This window comes from Neopsephotus bourkii, unplaced genomic scaffold (genome assembly GCF_033783945.1).
Source record: "Neopsephotus bourkii isolate Nb327-2 ecotype Australia unplaced genomic scaffold, CSIRO-AGI_Nbou_v1 NB_1663, whole genome shotgun sequence".
NCBI lineage: Eukaryota > Metazoa > Chordata > Aves > Psittaciformes > Psittacidae > Neopsephotus > Neopsephotus bourkii.
This window is the reverse complement of record NW_026902137.1, coordinates 7,408,353-7,429,465: the sequence shown is the minus strand read 5'-3', so window position 1 is coordinate 7,429,465 and position 21,113 is coordinate 7,408,353. Positions and strand designations below refer to the sequence as shown.

At 38.1% G+C, this 21,113-nt stretch overlaps 1 long non-coding RNA gene across 2 annotated transcripts in view; it reads left to right on the top strand.

Moving 5' to 3' along the window:
* Positions 1–21,113, top strand: part of LOC133224255 (uncharacterized) — a 154,280-nt gene that overhangs the window by 110,949 nt on the left and 22,218 nt on the right. For both annotated transcript variants that reach the window (XR_009728809.1, XR_009728810.1), the window contains exon 2: positions 20,173–20,307. This is a non-coding gene — a long non-coding RNA (uncharacterized LOC133224255). The remainder of the gene's footprint in view (positions 1–20,172; positions 20,308–21,113) is intronic.

The following is a 21,113-nucleotide window of genomic DNA, read 5'->3' as shown; positions in this document are numbered from 1 at the left end:
TGAGGGAAGATCATGAGGGAAGACCTGAGGTGCTTGCGAGTAGAGATAGTGAGGGGAGAGCAGGGGTGGCCATGAGGGAAGATCATGAGGGAAGACCTGAGGTAGTTGCGAGTAGAGATTGTGAGGGGAGAGCAGGGGTGGCCATGAGGGAAGATCATGAGGGGAGTGGTGGAGCATTTGTGAGGGGAGATAATGAGGTGAGACCAGGGACAGCCATGGGCCACAAGGGGTAGGGATGGCAGCTATACAGTGTGGGCCACTCTAGGGGGCAGATGAGGAGTGGCTGTAACTGGAGATCATGAGGGGGGATTTTGCCCTTATAGTGACGTGGTTTAGTGGTGGGCTTGACAATCCTGGGGTAATGGTTGGGCTCGATGATCTTGGAAGTCTTTTCCAACCCAGTTGATTCTGTGGTTCTGTTTTGTTTTCTTACTGGGCGCCAAGGAATGCCCATCTGGGGATGGACATCTCAGTGTTAGCTGACTTCCATAAACCTCCTCCAGGAATATCAATGCATCGTGCATTATGCTTTGACAGTCCCGAAACGCAGTTTTCACCATTTTTTCCAGTCTTCAGGAAAACAAATCCTAAGGAGTGTAATAAGCCTAGAGTAGGTTTATTTTTAAACTGAGATCTCTCTAATATAATCATAACATATTATGGCTAGTGCACACAAAAATATGGATACACATATATAGACATTGTTTTCACTTGCTGCAACTAAAGATTTCAAAGAAACTTCTTTTGTAAAGCACCTTAAGGTTTACTAGTGAAAAACACTGTATGAGCTAGGTATTATCATCTTTTATTGTTTTCTTAAAGACGGTCAAGGGTTTGTAGGGTCTTAAATGGTGTTCTTGTATTAGAGACTAGTAAAAATGCAAATAAATAATTAGAACACTTTTTATGGGTTTAATTACTTTTAGGCATTTGAACAGTGTAATTCCTAATGGAAACGTTGATGAACTTCTATTTTATCACCATTTGTTACTCTATAGAGAGCCTTAAATAGTGGGGGATTTAAATATTTTCAATTAGATTTTGATAATTCATCTTGGGGTATGTGTATGTTCAGGAAGTCTGACATTTGTAAGAGCATCACTAACCAGGTGGTACTCAGCATTCCGCAGCTTCAGCTGCATGCTGAGCAGGCAGTTTCACTGATGTTTGATTGTGGGACTTGCTGTTCTCAAGCATTGGGGCAGTTTTTAAGTATGCTCATGTTTGAGGTTATGCTGGATTGTGTATTGTTTGTTATGTTTTTTAAAACTTGGTAAATAGGCACAGGAGAGTGTGATTTGAAGTTGTATATACATTCCCCATGACTTGGTGCAGCTAAATTTGGTAATGCAAATGTACCTGCTTTAGTTGATTGCAGTTGTTTAGTTAATAACAGTTACAGCAAGGTATCTGTGCGCTGTTACTGAAAGCATTTGTATAACAGACATTCAGTAGTAAAGTTTAGTTACTAAAATAGAAACTCATCAGCTAATCGACACATATAGGTTAGGAATAACAAGAGAGAACGGTTTTGGAATCATAGTCTTCTAAACTACATTTCTTGATTGTGCAATTTATCATGTAGAAGGGCCTTCCATCACAAGGTTGTTTTGGCACAGAGCTAATTATGTTGTGTATTCTGAAAGCATAGCAATAAATTGTTCTGTAGTTGTTGTGGAAATAGCTCTTTACTTAGCTTGAAGGAAGGGACAATACAGGCTAGAATGGAGTAAAATTGTAAGGAAGCCTATCTGGTATCAATCTATCTTCATGACAGCAGATGCTATCTTCGCAATACTTGAGATGGCATATAATGAATATGTTTATCTCAGTGCTAACAAGCTGCTTCAGTGTTTTTGTGGATTTCAAAAACACTGGTGAGGGCATGGAAGCTGTTTGTTCCTTTATGTCTAAGTAGGAATGAGAATAAAATTAGATATGACTAAAATCCCATGCAATAATAAGTTCAGTTTAGATTTGTATAATGTTAGATTGCTTCTTTGAGAACTATTTTCCATTCTGAAGTAGGTGATAATTAATGACATAACTGAAAACATCAGCCAACATCAAGGTTTGAATTTCATATGAATGGCACAGTATTGACTGTTTTAGAATTAACCAGCTATGGACTGTGTGTTCTTCACTCCAAATTATGATGGCTTTAAAATGAGCAGTCCACTTACTGTAACAGGGCCAATTTTATCCCTCATGTAACACCCAACAGAAGCCTGTCGGATTTACGTCATACCCTGATTTTAAATTCTGGGCTTTTTGTTTTGAAAAAGAGTTTTATATTGCATTATCCTTCCTGGAGACGGCTGTATAATTTTGGTGTATTATACAACTTCACTAAAGCCTTGAAAGCCAATGTCTGATCCCATTCCAGAGATTCATGCTTGCCAGCCTAATAAGAACATGGTCAATTATTTTCCTTTTAATCCCATTGGATTTCCCCAAGGGGCAAGGAAAAGAGTTACTTCATTGCCTGGCATGTCAGGATTTTGTAAATCCACTGCTGTTATTTCAGTCCTGGTGTTCAAATAGAGTGGCAGAGCAAGTCTTGAAAGCCTTGTTTCCAGAGCTGCAGAGTGTCTATGTCAGGCCTTAAAAAACAAATTCTAACATTCAGCGGCACCTAGTGAATTAGTTCTAATAAAGAACAAAGAGAAATCTAGCCAAAAATATACTTTTTAATTAAATTTCACAAATTTATGACATGCTTTTCCTGGATTCTAATCTCTAGGTTTCAAATATGTCATCAGAAGGGCAAATCTGTATATGGTACATATAACATACTTTGTGTATCTATATGAACTCAGCTGCTCACAAAAAAATATACAACTCTATAATATATTCATTATCTCAGCTTGGCTGTGGTTCAGTTATAGAAGAGAAGTTTTAAAACCTTTCTGGAAAAAATAGATTCTGTGTCAGTGAAAGGTTGCTCAGTGGCATTTTTCTTTTGAGCTTTTGAGCAAAACTGTCACCACGCTTCCTTTACATCATTAGAAATACTTTTCCTGAAATCTGGCTTCCAAGTGCAGCCTAGAACATCAGCTTTGGTGAAGGGGGGTGAAAATCCTGGTTCTTTGATACCTAAATAAATCAGACTGCTGTATGCATGAGCCTGGTATATTGTTGTTACAGACACAGGGCACCCACAGCTCTGTTAAGAGTAGATTCAGATGACCCATTCCCTCTTTGGATACTCTGATAAAATCTTAGCAAGACGAACTCCAGCTTCTTACTGAATTTGGAGCAGAAGAGTATGTTGGTGAAAGTTACAGGTAGGAGTCTGTGTCGTACTTTAGTACTCCTGCCTCTAACAACAAAGGAAAGAATGCTCCGAGAAAAAGAACCTGTAGCTACTGCTGATGTGTGTGCATGCTGTGAAAGTCTTGCTGCTGCAGTCTCACTTCCTCAGGAGAGCAGTGACTCCCTGAAACTGATGGCTGTAATGTAGAATTTAGGGAACAGCAGCTCTGTTTTCTTCTTTAAAGTGCTGAAAAAAAAAGCCTTAGATCCCAAATTTTGTCATGACTTGCTCCTATGAATAAGTAAGTGTACAATGTGAATGTTAGCACATCATCTTCCTTTTTCTGCTATTAAAGTCCTCTTTGAGCTGTTCAGAATCCAGGTGCTAAATATGCTTATTAGAACTCAAGAAACAAGGATGGTAAAACATGACTTACCTATAGACTAGGGAAGATTTCCTGCTGACATGGATTAAACTTCAGGATTTTCAAGGGTCATAGAAACTTCCTTGCTGTTGGGAGATGAGGGTTGATTAGAAGCTTCCAAGTCCCTTTGGTCCCCCAGCGGGAATGATGATGGACTGTGTCTGGTACTCCAGTTTGCTTAGTTGCCCCTGGGAAGAATGTTTTATTTGAGGTTTTTCACACACTGCACTATAGAAAAGAAAGCTGCTGATCTGTTTGGCAAATAATAACTAGAACCCTGGCCTGCAGCTATTGCTGTGGCCGCATTACAATGAAATAAGATATTTAAGTTAACACAATAAGTATCTTGCCCAAGAATAATAATAATAAAGCAGTAAGGTGGTTAAAAAAAAATGTAAGAGGCTTAGCACATTAACTGCAACTGTTAATGACAGCAGGGAGGTTGTATCGCCATTGTATCTACTCTATACCAAATATTACATATAGCTTCACTGTGTATTTCTCAGCCTAGTTTTTTGCTATGAAGTTCTAATGAAGCTTTTTGATTGAGTCTCTTCTCAAATGGATTATGGTTGCAGCATGGTCAGATGTCAACTAAGAAATAGCAGTTGGAGGTAGTTGTAAACTTGTATTTCATGGATTTTAGCATAGAAAACAGTCAGAAGGCACTTTTTTTTTTTTTTTTAATTTAGATTGATTTCTGAAATCCAAGATTTTCTGTCCAGGCCAGTCCGTTCTTCTGTAAAGCCGGTGTTGCTTTATTAAATGGAACTGTACCCCTTTGTATGTATGAAACTTTGGTATGTGAGGTAATGCCCAGATCCCAGACAGGCTTTAAGCTATTAATGATCTGCCACCTGCTGGCCTGACTTGTTTGAGCTGTTGCATTTCTACTTTACACTGCTGTAATTCTGCTGAAGTAAAAGGCTTTAATATTTTCCTTGTGGTTAATGAGGTTGGTGTGGGCATAGCATCTGGTCCACTTCTGTCCCAGCTGTTATCATGGTGATCCAGGCTAGACCTGTGATCAGCCAGGCCACTTGAAAATCAACAGGGAACTTCCTTTTGCTGAAGGAGCAAAAGCTGCACTAACCTTGTTGTGGATGAAATTTCCCTTTAGCCACCCTCATTTTTAATAAATGATGGTCAGAGATTGTGTTGCCTCTTGGGCATTACTGAGATGGCTGATAATCCACTTCTTCCCAAAGCTGTCATGTATTATTCCTATTTATAGCTAAAAAGCGTCGCAGTAAGTGCTGAATAATTGAGATTTGTTTATATTGCTCTCCTGTCCTTTTCAGTTCTTCCTAACAGCCCAAAGGCATGGCAGATTTGCAGACTGATTCAGTTCTTCATTTCTGCAAGGCGTTAAGATACATTGCACGGCACCTGATCATGTGTTAGTCCAGAGTGACATCTTGTCTAAGACTGGGATCATTTAAACCATAAGGAATGAGATCAATATGATAGAATGACTGTACTTTTAATCAAATATTTCTGGGGGCATGGCTTGTATAGCAGTGGCATAAGTAAAAGTGTAGGTTAGGTGTGGGACCTGTAGCAGAACTTGATGGACTGTCCTTGAATATACATTCTTTGAATATAAATATTATAGACAACAGAAAGCAAGTTGAGAACTTTTACTGCTCACATTTAAAAGATTAAAGAAAATAAATAAATCCCTGCAGTGATTTCTTTGTTTTGTTTTCTAATAGCGAACTGCAGCAGGAGCAACAGAACTCAGCATTCATGCTGGATACTGCGTTGTCATCAGAAGTGCCTTACAAATGTAGGCAAACTAATTCCCATAACACCCTTTGAGGTGACTAAGTACTGCCATGGATAGGCTTACATAAAAATGGGTGGAAAAATATGTCAGCATTTCCACCTATGTAACTTAGCTGTGTGACCAACTCACATCAAATGAGAAGATATTTTGTGATACGTATATGATTATTTCCTTATACCTTGAATGCCATTCAGCCCTGGAAATTTGCGTCAGCTGGATGGCTCTAGAACTGGGAATACAACTAGTCTGCTACAGCAAAGATGTATTTTTATTTGTCCACACTGGTGCTTTCTCTCCCTCAGAGAAGGAAGATTAATATGTGAACACTTGAAAATCAATACCTCCTGCCCCTGCCACTTCCTTTAGAATTAGGACTTGGATACAGAATTCTAATAATTTAACAAACTGGCAGCTAGTATCTGATGAAGCTGCCTGCACTTTCTTTTCCTGGCCAGTGGTGAATTCCACTGGCATACAGAAATAGCAAATGAGGTAAGAAGGAATGATATGAAATCAATTGCATTAATTTTATCTGCCAAGGAAGTAGAAAGAGGGAAGAGATACAAATAGAACATGCTGTACTCTCACATTCTGTTGTCATAATGACTTCTTCACTTCTCTTGGAAGCTGTTACAAATATTGCTGCCCAGAAGCCATGCTATTTTACATGGCGGGGGCTATAATAAGTTCCCAGCAGCAAAGGACAAAGCCCACCTCTGCTTGGCACATTAAGCTTTTTACTGTATGCATTGCAGCAAATGTGAATACTGGGATCTGTCTTGATAATCTCCTTTATCATTCAGTTTTGTTTCTTTGTGAAAGATATCTCTTTGGCAGTTTTTGACAAATTGTTTTTTGCAAACATAGGTAAAAATGATTATAGATTACATAGATAAAGTAATTATTTTAGCAGAATCATCCCATGCTCTTGATAAATTACTTAGACTGTCTTGTAGGAGTCAGTTTTCTCTTTACTGACATCTCATTCTTTATATGCCAGGAAAATATCGTAGTCATTTTCTTAACAGTGTGTAATTATCCTTTAATTTCTACCTTAGCCTTTACTATCATGAGTATTTCTTCATCTTCATTTTGTTGTCCTTTCGGGCTTCTCACTGTTGAATGTTTTATTGCTCCCAAAGCCTCTTTCAAAAGCTTGGTTAGTCTTTGCAAATAGCCCTCATAAATGTTGACCCTTTTTAATGTTAGTGTATTTACTGTTGGTTGTGGAATGTATGAGCCTAGGGCACTCAGTTTTTCCCCCACTTCTCTTGCTTCATTTAATTACTTCCCACATAATTTTGACTTTTTGGGGAAAATTGCTGTGTGACACTTGTAGAGCTTCTCCTGCAGTCCTCACTTTTCTCTGAGGGTTAATTTTCAGAATGTAATCTCCAGTTAGTGCTCAGATCCACTTCACTGAGATGTGATGCAAGTTATTTTGGTTATTCTGTTGTTCCTTTGATTTAAAGTGTATGATTCTCGTTTCCACAAACTGTTTCAGAAGGACCCGGGAATATGAGGGAGATTTGTATTGCTGTTCAAAGTGTTCTCATCATAGACTGTTGCTAAATATAAAAAATTGACCCTGGAAGTTCTGGGTTGTGTCCAGACAGTCACAATATTCCTGTTCATAGCAGTTTGTTGTTCAACTTTGAGATTTTCAGTTAATCATCTCAGCATGGGGGTTCTTCTTCTGCAGTGTGCATGAAATAAATGCTATGCTTCATTTGGATTCTTTGCATCCTTTAAATTTTAAACTGTTCACACCAGTTGTATTAAGTCTTTAAGGACCTTTAATATCAGCAGTATCCTGAAATCCTGTACTGCTTTTATTTAGCCACTGTTTCCTCCAAACTTACCTGGTTTCTCTGTGAAATCAATGTTCTTTTTTTTTAACCCCAGAGGTATTAATCTCTTAAGACTGGTCTTTCATTGCATCTGCTTTGTGCATTTATTTGTAGATGTCAGTTATGATGAAAAAGTGGAAATTGCAGAGGTAAGTCTGGCTTCCATCACCAGGCATGCTGTAGTCTGTCTCGTGGTCATAGGTAATCATTTGTTTGGCATAACTTCCTCAATTTTTGACATAGAAAGCAATTGGCACTAGTCAATCAAAATTCTGTCAGTGTGACTACGTATACATACCTGGCTTCTGCTTTTAGTCCATCCAGTCACATATTTCAGATTCTTTTGCTCTCATAATCACTTCTCAAAATCTCAGCTAAGAAGTCTCTGTTCAACTGAATAGTGGCACCTTAGAGTGTCCTTCTCAGATTGTTAAATGAACAGAGATCTTACCTAGTAGCTTCACTGGCCTCATAGCTAAACATAAGAACTCACTTGACAAACAAGTGTTTTCTTCTATTTCTTATCTTTAATGCTCAGCCTGTTCAACACAAATGATTCAATTATATCTACAAATGTTGCACTGAAGCCATTGCCAGTCATCATCTAGTTAAATCCAATGTTATCTGCTTTGAGATTGGTAATTTAAGATTTCTTTTGAGAATATTTTCCATCTCCCCATTTGTCTTTAATTTTTGAGCCTGTTTTAATAAAGTCAAGCACCAAAGACAGGATAAAGCCCTGAGTAATCTGTTCTGACCTCAACTTGTTCAGATAGGAGGTTGAACTAAATGAAGTCTTTTCCTATGACTACTAAGTGGCTTTAGTAAAAGAGATACCATGTCTTAACTCTTCTACAGCATGAGTGACTTACCATGAGGGAAGTATTCAGAATAAGCAAATACTAGAAGCAGGTTGCTAGGAGAAGGAATGTGCCTTTCCATTGATGCGACATATAGCAGTTCTGACTGAGCTCAGCATTAATAGGCAGGTTTTTCTGTATACAAAATTGTGTGTTCCAGTTTTAAATTCACAAACAATTGCATAGGGTGGGGAAACCTTTATTGTGAGCATTGTGCTTTTCTTGCCTTTTCTGTATGCCTTGATATATCAAATGGTGAAGTATTTATGGTGCAGCACACAAGCAGCAACCTGGGGAGGTTGAAGTAGCTTTTGTCTCATCACAGTCCTGAATTGACATGTAGTAGGAACATTCAGAAATTACAGCAGCTGACCAGCCATCTTTCCTAAATTATATCTGTACATAAAATTTTTCAGTGATACCCACTCTGCCCTTAAGATGTCTGAGCTCAGGCATATTTTGGTCTTAGAGATGCATCCTCCAGAGATACAGGTGTGGCATCTTAAGTTCCTGCACTGAGAAGATCCTTCCTTACTTACATCAAACACTTTTAGAACTTTTTCTTTACTTCTGTGGAAGCGTATACCTCACTGTGCTCTCAGTCAAACATATGGCTGCCAGTTTTAAGCTATCTCTGAAAATACGATCTTGTTACTCCTTTGTGTGTGTTTGAAAATATTATTCTAAATAGCTGTTCTTTGGTGTGCTGCAACATTTTTCCATTTCCCTTGTAATTTATTTCTTTTTTAAGCATAACTGTAGAGTAAGGGTTTCTTTAAAAAATGTGTTTTAAGCCTGGTTCTGTCTCTCTAAGGCCTGGTAGACTTGCTTTTGGGCTCCACAGTGAACACCCTTCATCTCTGGCTCTATTTGTATTTGCATACTCCCAGCCTGAGCTCACTTCCTTTAAACTCCAGCTCAAAGTTCTTCTTTGTATAATGGCCACATTTTGAATTCTGGTATGTGTCTATTTATAAAGACTCAATTAAAAATATACACATGACAATAACCATGAACCCATAAAGGATCATTCTTTTATGCACATATTTTGAAATTCACAATATGTTATCTTGAGATGTTTTCCACAGTTAAGTTTGAGGCTGAAGTAAAATCTCCACTGCATTTAAAATGCATCTAGAGGAGCAATTGGTAAAACTGATGTCCCAGCTGTGCAGCATCTTACGTTATTTCCCCAGTGAAGTTAGTACTTTCTACTGGTAGTAACACAGGAATATTCTGTGCCTTGTGTATTTTGTGCCTTTTTTTTCTTCAGGCTACAGTGAAAATCTTTTGTTAGCACTGAAGATATCTACTGAGATTCAGGAGATATTTCTAGAGGAATTGTATTGCTCTTTTTCAGGATTGAGGAACCTTAAAGTAAAAACCCTACACATATATTTGTGACTGAAACAATAACTTATTGGTTTACTAGCATACTGGACATTCATATGGAACCGTGACAAAGTCTTTTGCTTTATTAGGAACCTATTATGGTGTTAAGCATAATGGCCCCTTTTAGGAAAGCAAATTCAATACTGTGTTGTCCATGATGTAATGAGTTCTGCCTTTGAACTTGTTTTATGGGTGTTAATTTAGTGGTTTTTCATTTCTTTTCTATCAGACCTCAAAAAGTTAGAAATCCAGTCAGAAGAAACTTAGCAGATGTTGTATTTTATTTCTTCCACTTAAAAGAGCGCTTGTGACAACATTCTGAGGGATGTGCCATTTGATTAAAATCTGTCCTCTTCTCAGGAATTCCAGAAAATTTACTCTGCCTTTGAGATGTACACATTCTGTATTTAATAAAATAGGCTGGGACTAGTCCTTTTAAAATAGGTATAGAGGCTTGAAAGATAGCTCCTGAATCAAGGGGAGATAAGGCAGAGATCATGATCTAAGCTGGCTTCATTTGCAGAATTGCATAGTGTATAAAATCTGTACCTTTTGTTTAGCTGTTGGGTAACGGTTCAAGAGAACGTGTTAAGGTACAAATCTCACAAAGCATGGATTTGTACATCTTTATTTTCTTCGAAATGCCTTTCAAATTGCAAGTGATGAAGTAAATTTGCAGATGTAATTGGTCTTGCTTAGCAAGGTACTTCAGCACATGCTTACTTTTAAGTCTCTCAAAAAATTGTATTCAAGGGTGTGTATAAGAATGGGATTTTCAATCCCAGCTAAATTGACCTAATTTTGGAAACCAGTGGAAGCTTCAGCATCAGTTTTAAAGCAAATGTTAAGGAGTCAGTACAAGTTGTATAGTTTCTCAGTTAAAAAGGAATTTGGGCATACAGTTGCATTGTTTGCTGAAGTGGATTTATTTTGTTATGGTTATTGCTGCTATTTATAAAGCTGTAGCAGCTCAACTGGGAACAGGCCCTAGTGCAGATTCATCCAGTCTGTTGGTTGGTAACCAGATTCTTTCTCAGAATCATTCTGCTGAAACTACATAAATGGGAGAGTCATAAGGGAAGCAACCCTAATTTTTGTGCCAATAATCATAAATGCTAGTGTATTTGGACAGCTGAGGGAGAAAATTTTGCTAACCCTATTTTAAACCATGCACATTACAGCATCTCCTGATGACAATTGAGTGTTCTTATACTGGGTCAAGCAGCTTGTTCCAATTTTAGTTTTCTTTGAGTATTGAATGTTGGAATCCTGGAGAGTGTCTGTGTGTGATTCTTGTGTTCTTTGTATCCATATGTAGCAACAATATGATAGCCAATCCTTTAAGAATAGTATAAGAAATAATGATGATAAACTATATAACAATTTAAGCCAAGTAAAAATTCTTCAGCTAAATAATTTGTGCAATAAATTCAGACGTTAAGGGCCGTTACATTGTGATTTTGGGGATGCTTTTGCAATGTAAATAACATGAAGAAATGGGGAGGAAGAGTTTCTATGATCTAGGAATCTGAAAATTTAGTGTCATTGACATAAATGTGGCTATTTGCATACTCAGGCTGTACTCAGAGGAGCATGAGGAAGGTGGATATTGGGCGTGGTAGGAAATATGGTAGACCATTAAAATTTTGGGATAGCCTAAGGCAAATTACCTTGTGGAGTTCCTTTACCCAGGCAATTAACAAGAGGGTACCAACTGCTCTTATCCTAAGGAGAAAGGGGGAAATATAGAAAGTTTATAATGGGAGTGTGTAGGGGGAACAGAAAGGAAAGTTTCTTTGAAATGGAAACATCAGATGCAGTGTTCCAGTGTCAAGTGATTCTGAACCAGAAGCCGATTGAAATTGGCATATTCCCCTGAGTCTTGGCTTTGCTGATGTGTGTAATGACACTGACCTCCCTTGTAAAGCAATTTGAGGTCTACTGATGAGAAGTTCTATATAACTGGTATATGCTGTTAAAGAAATCTGAGAAAAAAAATCATGACTGAGATTATACAAAGAATTTATTTGCGTGAAAGAAAGCTGAATTCCCCTGCTTTTCTAGTTTGCTATATGCATAATGTGTGTTTCGTTTTGAGTCTCTGTCACTTTTTATATCTCATTTGAGCCTTGGCAAGAAAATGAGGCATTGATGGGTAATAGCTCAGAATGTTAGTAGGTTACTAAATGAATCTGTTGAAGGAGGTGCAGGTTTTTACAGAATACTGTGCTTGGGCTAGTCTAACAGCGTAAGAAATGAGAGATTTACCTGGGAGGAGGTGTCTGGCAACTGTAAACTACTTATGTACTGTCTGCAGAAATGTCTCAAGTCCCTTGCCATATGTGGGGAAGGCAGAAAATCAGAAAGGCTTTGTATTCTTGCGCCACATACTTGTGCAAAGTAGGGAGTTTGTCTTCACTTGATGAGGATGGTTTGGCCTGTAGTTTGTATGAATCAGTCTCACTATTGACTTTAGCATTTTCTTTCTGACAGTCAAGTCTGGAAATATTCTGTTTTCCAGTTTTCTTACAATGTAACTGTGCTGCCAACTTCATTGGAGTTTCTCCTGATTAGCTCTGGTGGTCAGTGGTTGAGAGGTCTCATGTGGGAAGTAGACCTGAGTTCTGTCAGTTTTGTTTCATAAGTCTATGACAAAATAATGTTCAGTCGCTGCTCATCCTTATTATCTCGATTACAGTTCAACCCAACATAGTAGTACTGTGTGGGTTTACTGTCCCATTGCAATTTACTACAGTCACTCTTTTAACCATGCCTGGTTTTAATTCCAGGTGTCAGGAATATGTACGCACAGTATACCCTTTTTTAACTAAAAAGTGAAATAAAAACTGGGTTGGTTTTTGTTTGTTAGTTGTCTTTTTTTTTTTCTCAAACCAATTTATATAATGGTTTGGAAGGATTGTAGCAATAGAAAAACATCATGCTTTCCTTGGTAAACATAAGTGCATTTTCTGTTCCAGCAGCAGAAATAAACTGGTGGGAATAAATTCCATAACTCGTGGACTATCAATATTCAACATGATCACCTCCGATCAGATTTATTTGCCACACATCTATCCCTTTTCCCTTTTTCAAGCACCAAGCTTTCTTCCCCATGCATCTCTTCTACATTAGCAGAGAGCCAAAAGTAAGAGTGTGATATGTTTTTAATAGACTGTGTTCTCTCGGGCGAATTATTGCTGGACCTGGATATAAAGCTGAAGCAGCTGCTTTGAGGAATTCTTCCAATGCTCCTAAATAATACTAATGTCCAAGCTTTCCAGAATACTCAGATTTTCCACCTGTGTAAATTCATTTGCTATTTGGCAGTTCCACCAATCATGTACATAAGAGGGTACATTTTTTAGGACTCAATTATTCTGGCTAAAGGCTCAGAACCATCCATGTGTTTCCGCTTGTGAAAAGTACATATGCTCCTGTGTATCAGTGTTGCTGGGCGAGTCTATGAATACACATGGAATCTGACATACTGACTTGCATTTTTACAAATGCACAGTTCTGAGAATGTAAAACCAGAATATTTTTCCTAATTCTGTGATTGAGTTTGGTCAGTCTGTATTGTCTCTTTAATACCTTTTCTGATTGCACCTATTTAATGGGTTTTGTCTATCCATTCCCTTCCAGTGTGACTATTGAGAGGAATAGCTTTGTTATTTAGATTTTATTTACCTTTCTACCTGTTAGGGGATCTCCCTCAACTGCATAATTATCACCAGCTGGTTTTGCACCTTTCTATATGTCAAAATTAGAAGTACTTCTTTTCTTCTTAATAACTTTACCTGACAGTTCAATTTAGACTTTGTTTACACCATAATTCATCAAAGCTGGGAGAATCTTAAGGCTCCTGAAGAACTGCTTGGGATGTAGGTAGTTTGATGGTATACACTATGAAGCATATCTTCCACTTTGTAGTGATAACACATGTTGCTAATATGGGGAGGAAGTTGTGTTCGGGAGCTGGCTCAATCCTGCTGTCACTTACTGAATTATATATCCCTTCTGAAAGCAATGTCAGTTATTACAGTTGGATTCTCCACCCTGGAATCTAGGTTAGCCGTTATGAGAAGAGATGAAAAGTGACAAATTTATTGGCAACTTTGCTGCTTTCTAGGATCTGGACTGAGACCACCAACTCATTTACGATAGGCCTTCAAAGAGCTATAAAATGAAAATGAGTTTTGGTCATTGTTGACCTGAGGCTAAATTTTACTGTTGCTCTATAGCTAAACTGAAAAATTCCCTGTCCTCATCCCAACCATCAGAGCAAACCATCCTCTAGAAATAGTTGTTGATACAGGTAATTTTTTCCCCACTTCAGAAAGTCAAAAAAGCAGTCATGTATCCAGGTATGTCGCAAGAAGGCTATAGCCTACCTTTATGTGTTTCTTTTTTGAGTCCAATACTCCAAAAGTAATCAGATAAATGAGACTCTTTAATGGCTGATGATTGGATGAAAGCTTCACTGATTAAAGACCAAAACTGACAGAGTATCAATCACTGCTGGTTTTGATTAAGTACCTCACTAATCTCTGTCACTGTATAATGACTATCCTGGCAAACAGAGTCTGATTGCTGCAGGCAAATCATTTACATTAATCAGGTAAAGTAAGAAAGGTACTGATGTACTTTGCTGCTCAAGAAAAATATGCTGGATGTCTCTTGCTCAAAGAGCTGGATGGACAACACACCTTTAGAGGACAACCCTAACTGAACTAGATTTAATGCTCTGTATTCTAAAAGCTGTTATTAAAAGTAGAAACTTTTGCTCTCACTGACCCAGATCCAGGTTTCTAAGCTTGCCATAAGCAATTCATCGGCTGGTCAAATTTACTAGGTAAGACATTCCGAATCTTATGCAGCAGTTAACCTGAAATAACCACAAACTAACAGGTATTAGACTTAAGAAAAGGAAGGGACCTTTGTTCTTCTGACCAGACCAAAGAAACACCAGATCTTGTCTCCTAAATAAATGTCTTTGTTTCTTTAATAATATTTAGGGATTGCTTGTTATTTGAGGATGGGAAACTAAGAGTCTTTGTAGTGAATTGTTAAAATAAAGCCATGACTCCAACCTGCAACTACTGTTGCTCTTCAGGGAAGTCTCTGGATTTCTTTGAAAGCATCTAGGTATTGCTTAGCAGTGGTAGGATCCCCAGACACATGCTTCTCTGCAGCAAAAACCTCTTGGAGCTTAGATGCAAGTAAGGAAGCCTGTGTCTTGTAACTGCTGAAATGGTCAACCTTGCTAAAGAAGTAATTCACAAATAATTCCCATGGGACTTTCAAACCAGTGTTTCTTTTAGTCAGTTTGGTAGCTATTTGCAGGGCTTTGTCTTGGAGCTTTGCAGAGGAAGCAGCTGAGGGTAGTATTTGGGGAATGTACAACCTCATCAAGCCCAGGAGCCAACTGTAATGCACTCACTCTTCTGTGGTGTGAGACTCAACCATATTTGTGGCAGGGTCTTGAATGCAGATCTCCCACGTGGCAGAGTGCCCTGCTGACAGGCTTTTGGGTACTCTAGGAGTAAGGGCATCCTTTTGAGGCTGTTTCATCTAATGGAAGTAGCTACAGCACATGCAGAGTATAAGAGGGGCTTTTGGCCTGTTGACTTTGAGGCTGAAGTCTGAAAGGGTTGACTGAGGTAATTCAGTACCAAGTGAAATGAACCGAAGTCTCCCATTCCTTAAATAAGGCACCCTAAAAATTGGGCTGTCCATCTTCAGGTCATGGAAGAAGTAAGCTGTGGTGGCTAACTGTGAAAGGGCAGATAAATAAATGGGATGTGAGCACATAATTCGTTGCTGTTGAAGTGCCATTGAAATCAATGTTACCTGGGAATGAATCCAGCCCAATGCTAATAAAGCTATCAGCAGAGGTGGGAAAATAACATTTCTCTTCTTGCTCATGATTGACTGAAACTTTCTGCTGTCATATAATGGGTAATTGTAAGAAGCTGTGTATAGCAGTGGTGCAGTAGAAATAATAAATAACTTCTGCACAAAGGATATATGGTCAAAGACTCCGAGTACACAGCAGCTTATTTGAAACAGCAATATATTACTAGTCTTTAAATTAACAACGTAAGAAAAATGAACTCTATTTATCATGTAACTTACCTATCTGAAGTATAATATGTATCAGGCCTTTGTATTACTCAGTGAACGTTATAAACAAAGCAGAGATGGCTTGTCAATGGTATTAAAGCAAGGCAAAAAAGATTTTGGAGAAACTGAAATTTACAATGCAAACCCTGGTTTCCATCACTGCAGAAGCCTGCCTGAACTGAATTAAGTGCCCAATATTCAGGCACAGTTGCTGTAATTTTATGTGCCTGTTAGACACTTACTCATGTAAATGGATGGGCAGTGTCCAATTAGTCTGTGCAAATCAATAGTCTATTTCTGTGTCCAATTACAGTAATGTAACCCTCTGCTTTCAAAAATATCAAAATCATTCTTAAAGGCAGAGAAAGTTTGGAAGAATGAGAAGCCAGAAATGTGGAACTGGTCTCTAAATGTCAGCTTTTCAATTATACCAGCTATAATAATGTTTGGGTTTATTCGGGATACGTTGTGGCAGGCATACACAGATGTGAGCAAAGCACAGATTTGGTCTTTCTGTAGAATAAGAACACGTCTTCATCCTCTCCCCACGCCACCTTGTTCTCCTTCCAAAATATATAAGTAAGTTCAGAACATTCAGATTTCCAGTTAGCATGGAAAAGACCCAGTAACAAAAGTGAAACATTCAGGAAATACTCATGAAACATTCAAAAGCATTACTTTGGAGTATTCTGGTAAATATTTTTTACCTTATCTTGCACTTCTTGAAATGTATTGTGACTTTAAAGGAACATGATAATAAGACCTGGAAATCAGTAAGTGTAGCCTAAAAGCTGTGCAACACACAGCCAATTTTTCTTCTGCTTTGAAAAGATGTTTATCCAGCTATTCATGGCAGGTAGGGCCATGGCAGGAGGTAGGTCTAGATGGGCACTAAAGGATGATAAGAACTCAGAGGTATGAGCCAAGCCTTTAGTAGTCCATGTTCATTTTGTTCCATTTCCATTCAGTATTTTTCAGTGTGCCAAGGAAAGAGCATGTTGTTGATACTGTTTGTTGATCCACTTGTAATAATATGTCACAAGAGCTGGGAAATACTAGTGATTATATAGTCATGAGGTAACATACTATTACACAAGTGATTCTAGCAGGAATAGAAAACGCAGCAGACATCCATTGTTCTGACAGTCTCCCTTTTGATGAGAAAGATTCAGTAAAAATAGGAAAATACATTAAAAGACTGTTGATGAGATTTTAATGGTTTTCCCTTACTGGAGATTGCTGAAAGACTTAAGGGAAAATGTTTGAGTATGTTGATATGTGTGAAACTAAATCAGAAGCAACAATCCAATTCTTTAAAGACAAGATGGGTCAGAATTGTCATTTAAGGTTGTGCCTTCATTGGGCAATGAACAGCAAAGATGTATTTTAAAAAATACTAGAATATGAATGTAAAATGATGATGCTACAAAGCCCACAGCTGTGTAACTCTGCTTGTCCCAGTCATTTCCAACATTTTGTGTGTCCCAGGTTTCCCTTTGGTGTTTTCTCTTTGAACTGCTGAAGTCCCCCTAATCTCTTAAGGCAATAGGAACATGGAACATGGGAATTTCCAGGCTGGCTGAAACTGGAGGTGTATCTAACCAAAAATAGCATCTCCAGCAATACCCAGATCCTATTGGCCCTTAGCTCTCAGCACTAAGCATAAGAGGAAGTGGTTTGCAAAACTGCTCTGGGAAAATGAATCTAAATCAAAACTGTACAGAAATATTCAATTTTAAAAACCATAGATACAGATGGAATGGGACATACTGAAGTGGTGTGAATTCGTATTTCTGACTGAAATCTTGCACCTAAATTAGAAAAGCCTTCTTAGACGCGTCAAGGTTTTGTATTTTTTTCCTGTGCCCTTAGGTCCACTAAAGATACATAATCTAATCTTTAAACATGTTACACAGAATAGAATTAATTTTAATCTGGAAGTCCTTTAATACTGTGATCGTCTTCTTTTACATCCCTGACATTACTCTCTGAACATGCACTAGCTACATTACAGTAGCTTTTCAACCTGCCAGCTTTGACTTGTTAAGCAAATATCCAACAGAGTATAAATAGGACCAGTGTTCAGTAGTGGGGGCATCCAAGTTCTTCACACACTCAGGATACATTCTGGCTTTCTGCTTTTGTAAAAAGACAAAAGTCTATAAAACAGTGTCTTATATGCATATTCTTCTACACCAGGGGTGTTTCTCACTTGTCATTAAAGCTCAAAAAACCCATTGCCTTGGGCTTTTTGCCACCTCCTGTCTCCAGTTATATCCCTATACTGCTTGATAAATTAAAAGAGTTTTCAGAAGATGTCCTGCATTATGGATTAATATTCATGGACACTTGAAGTTTAATTCTCAGTTATAAAGAGGAAAGAACTAGTGTGGATTTTGTCCAAACCCTTCAACCATGAGAAATGTTTCAGGGGATCTGTGTATAAGTGATCAGGGCCAATGTAATCCAACGAAGTAATTATCTCTGGCCGTAATAGTTGACTCATTCTATCCACCTTCAAAGGTCCCAAAGCAGTGCTCTGCAGAGGAACTGCTCAGTGGTCTGTACACTAACTCCTCTGCTTGGTGCAAAAGAACGCAGTACCTGTTTGTGCAAAACTGTTTGTTGTAGTGGTTTTGGTTTATTTCTTTATGAGACAGAGGGCTACTGAATATAAAAAGGATGAAGACCTTCCTTTCTTGAAGGTTTTTGTACCCACAGTCCTCACATGCAGTAATGGTACCTATTGTACATGTAAAACAAAATAATAAGCCAAGTTCATTTTCTGAGCTAGGCAGGTCATTGCTGCAATAAAATGTCATCGATTTATTTTTTTAATACAGGTGAACGCTAATTCTAGTATCTGTTTATCTGGTTTTGTTATTTATTCTTGGATTAAGTACTTCAAGGAGACAAAGCTTGACAGATGCTTTATAGGAGATGCCCTTAGATCACGCTGTCACTACACATTTTGCAGAGCTTTTGAGGCTGCAAAAGGATTTTAGAGAACACTTTCCAGAAAACTGATGTTGATTTGGTTTTGCTGATAACCATGAAATTATTTTCCCATCTTTTGCGTAATGTTACTCAGTTGGTTTCTCAGTTCTCTGTTTCTGGTTTAGTGGTACATAAGCAAAAGGGAAGACAAGTAAGAAAAACCCGCAGGGCATCAGCAAATCTCCAGTAATTTTCCATATATGTGTCCTTGTCTATCACCATTCTGTAGTGAATTCAGTGCAGTTTACTCTTCAAAGTACTTTGCAACTAATATACTGAACACTTCCATATGGGCAATTTCTACTGAGTAATTCAGGTCTTGTCAGTTCATGCCATTGGTAATCTCATGATAATGTCACTGCTCTCTTGTGTCTTACATGTTTCTGTCTCCCTGCTCAGCACTGTCATTTTGTAAAGACTCAGGATTTTGCAGTTCTGACTTGGGTAAGAACAACCTGAATTGCTTGTCTAGAAGCAAGTAGTAAGAGATTTCTCAAATGCATCATTTCAGCTTTGGGAATTTCTGTTGTTGAATCTGAAGTAACTTTCTGTCACCTGTTGTCACGTTTATGGTAGAAAGTAACCCTTTCTGTCACCATTACATTGAGACGTAATTGCAATCAGTAGCCACCCATTAAAGGTGTGTGTATTTATGACATTAATACAGTAGGTTTGTAATGTTATGTCAGTTGATCATCTCTGCAGCTTCCCCTTTCCAGGCCAAACAGCATGTTTTGGCAGCCAAACAACATGTATCTTGGAAGTGCATTTTTTAGCTGGATGGAACATACATTCTTTGCTTATTTAGCTTTACGTTTCATTTAGTCAGATAACTGGTTTGAAAATCCCCTTAATCTTCTGCTGTACAGAACTGACAGCAGTCTTATTCTTTGTTTTACCAGTCACACCAACCCCCCAGCATCCACAAATTATTGGCTCTTTGTGGAATCTTGTTCCTCCTGTACCAGGAGAAGGGAAGCAATATGTGGGGTGCCTTTGGTTTGTTGGGTTCTTTTGGGGTTTGGTGGTTTTTTGGATTTTACTCAGTGTCACTCCTGTTTTTACAGACCTTGAGATTTGTAGTGATTTTTTTTCTGCAATTACAGAAATAATTAGGAATTTTAAAATGCGTGTTAGCTCTTAGGGAAATGATGGTTTGGGGATTGGTGAATGGAGACAAAATTCCATTGAAATACAAAACCTCAAGAAAATTGGGATGGTGGTTCTAGAAATGCATATAATTCTGTGCTTGGCAGTGCAAGTGAGTGTCTGACTTAAGCTCTGAAGTTTGTATGGGAGCCTGCTTTGTGAAGATAGAAAAAATGGGTCTAGATGTTAAAGTTCTCAGAATTTAGCAATTTCTGTTCGATCACTTGAACTTTCTGGACCTGGTAATGAATTTCACAGGCAGATCCTGTTAGGGGCCCTGAAATCCCTCTACAGGTGCAAGGCTTATTCAGTTTGGTAAAGGACCAGTATAGTTCCTAGGTCTAGATTGGTGGAAGTTCTTGCAGTTATTCTCATTGCAGTGCAAAGTTTCTTGAGTCACCAGTTCTGGAAATTCATCTCTTAATTTATTTGCATAGGATAACTGAGGTGTCTGTTAAGTGCCTGAGGTGAGTATCTGACTTCTGGTATTTTTGTGAATTTCTAAGATACAAACTTCAATGGCTTGGTTAAATCTCCACTAATTAGTTGAAGTTCAGTTATTATATGTTTTCCTCTAGCAATTAGGAGACGTACATCGGTGCCAATGTCAAAAACTGGATAGAAGCCAGTCCAGGGCTCATTATCTCACCAGAAATCCTTGGTTGTTAATCAGCATTTGATAAAGATTAGACGGTTCCCTGCTGGCAGTTGGCTATTAAATTCCATTTATACTGTTGCCCCATAAATACTATAAATTCTCTTTCATTAGCAGACTGTTCACAAAATCCTTTGAAAACAGAAGTTTCATTTGAGGGTGACTGAACAAAATAGAATCTAATTAGGCTAGAAGACCCCAAACAACCATGATTTCTCACAGTGTAATAATGCCAGAGTAATGCTTTTGAAGCTGTTCTGCTACAGTATTTCCAAATAAATGTGTGTCATTAAATTAGGAGGGCTTAGCAGGCTGGGATGCATGATAGTTCTGGTCTAAAGGGCAAAGATTTATAGATGTCTGTGAAGAGAGATGGGATTTTGGAAGTTAAATTGCACCCATGGTGCACTGCTGCATTTGAAACACCCATTGCACTTTACAGCAGTTTTAGAAGAAAATCAGTTTTCCAGCAATGCAGCTACTTGGAAGCTTTCACACAGAGAAACTGGAGGGACATGGTCCCTTTATGAAGGTTCTGTAGGGTTCGTTATTGGTACTGTATTGTATATAGACAGCTAAGAGCACCTCATACTTCTCTTCTAGTTACACTATAAGCTT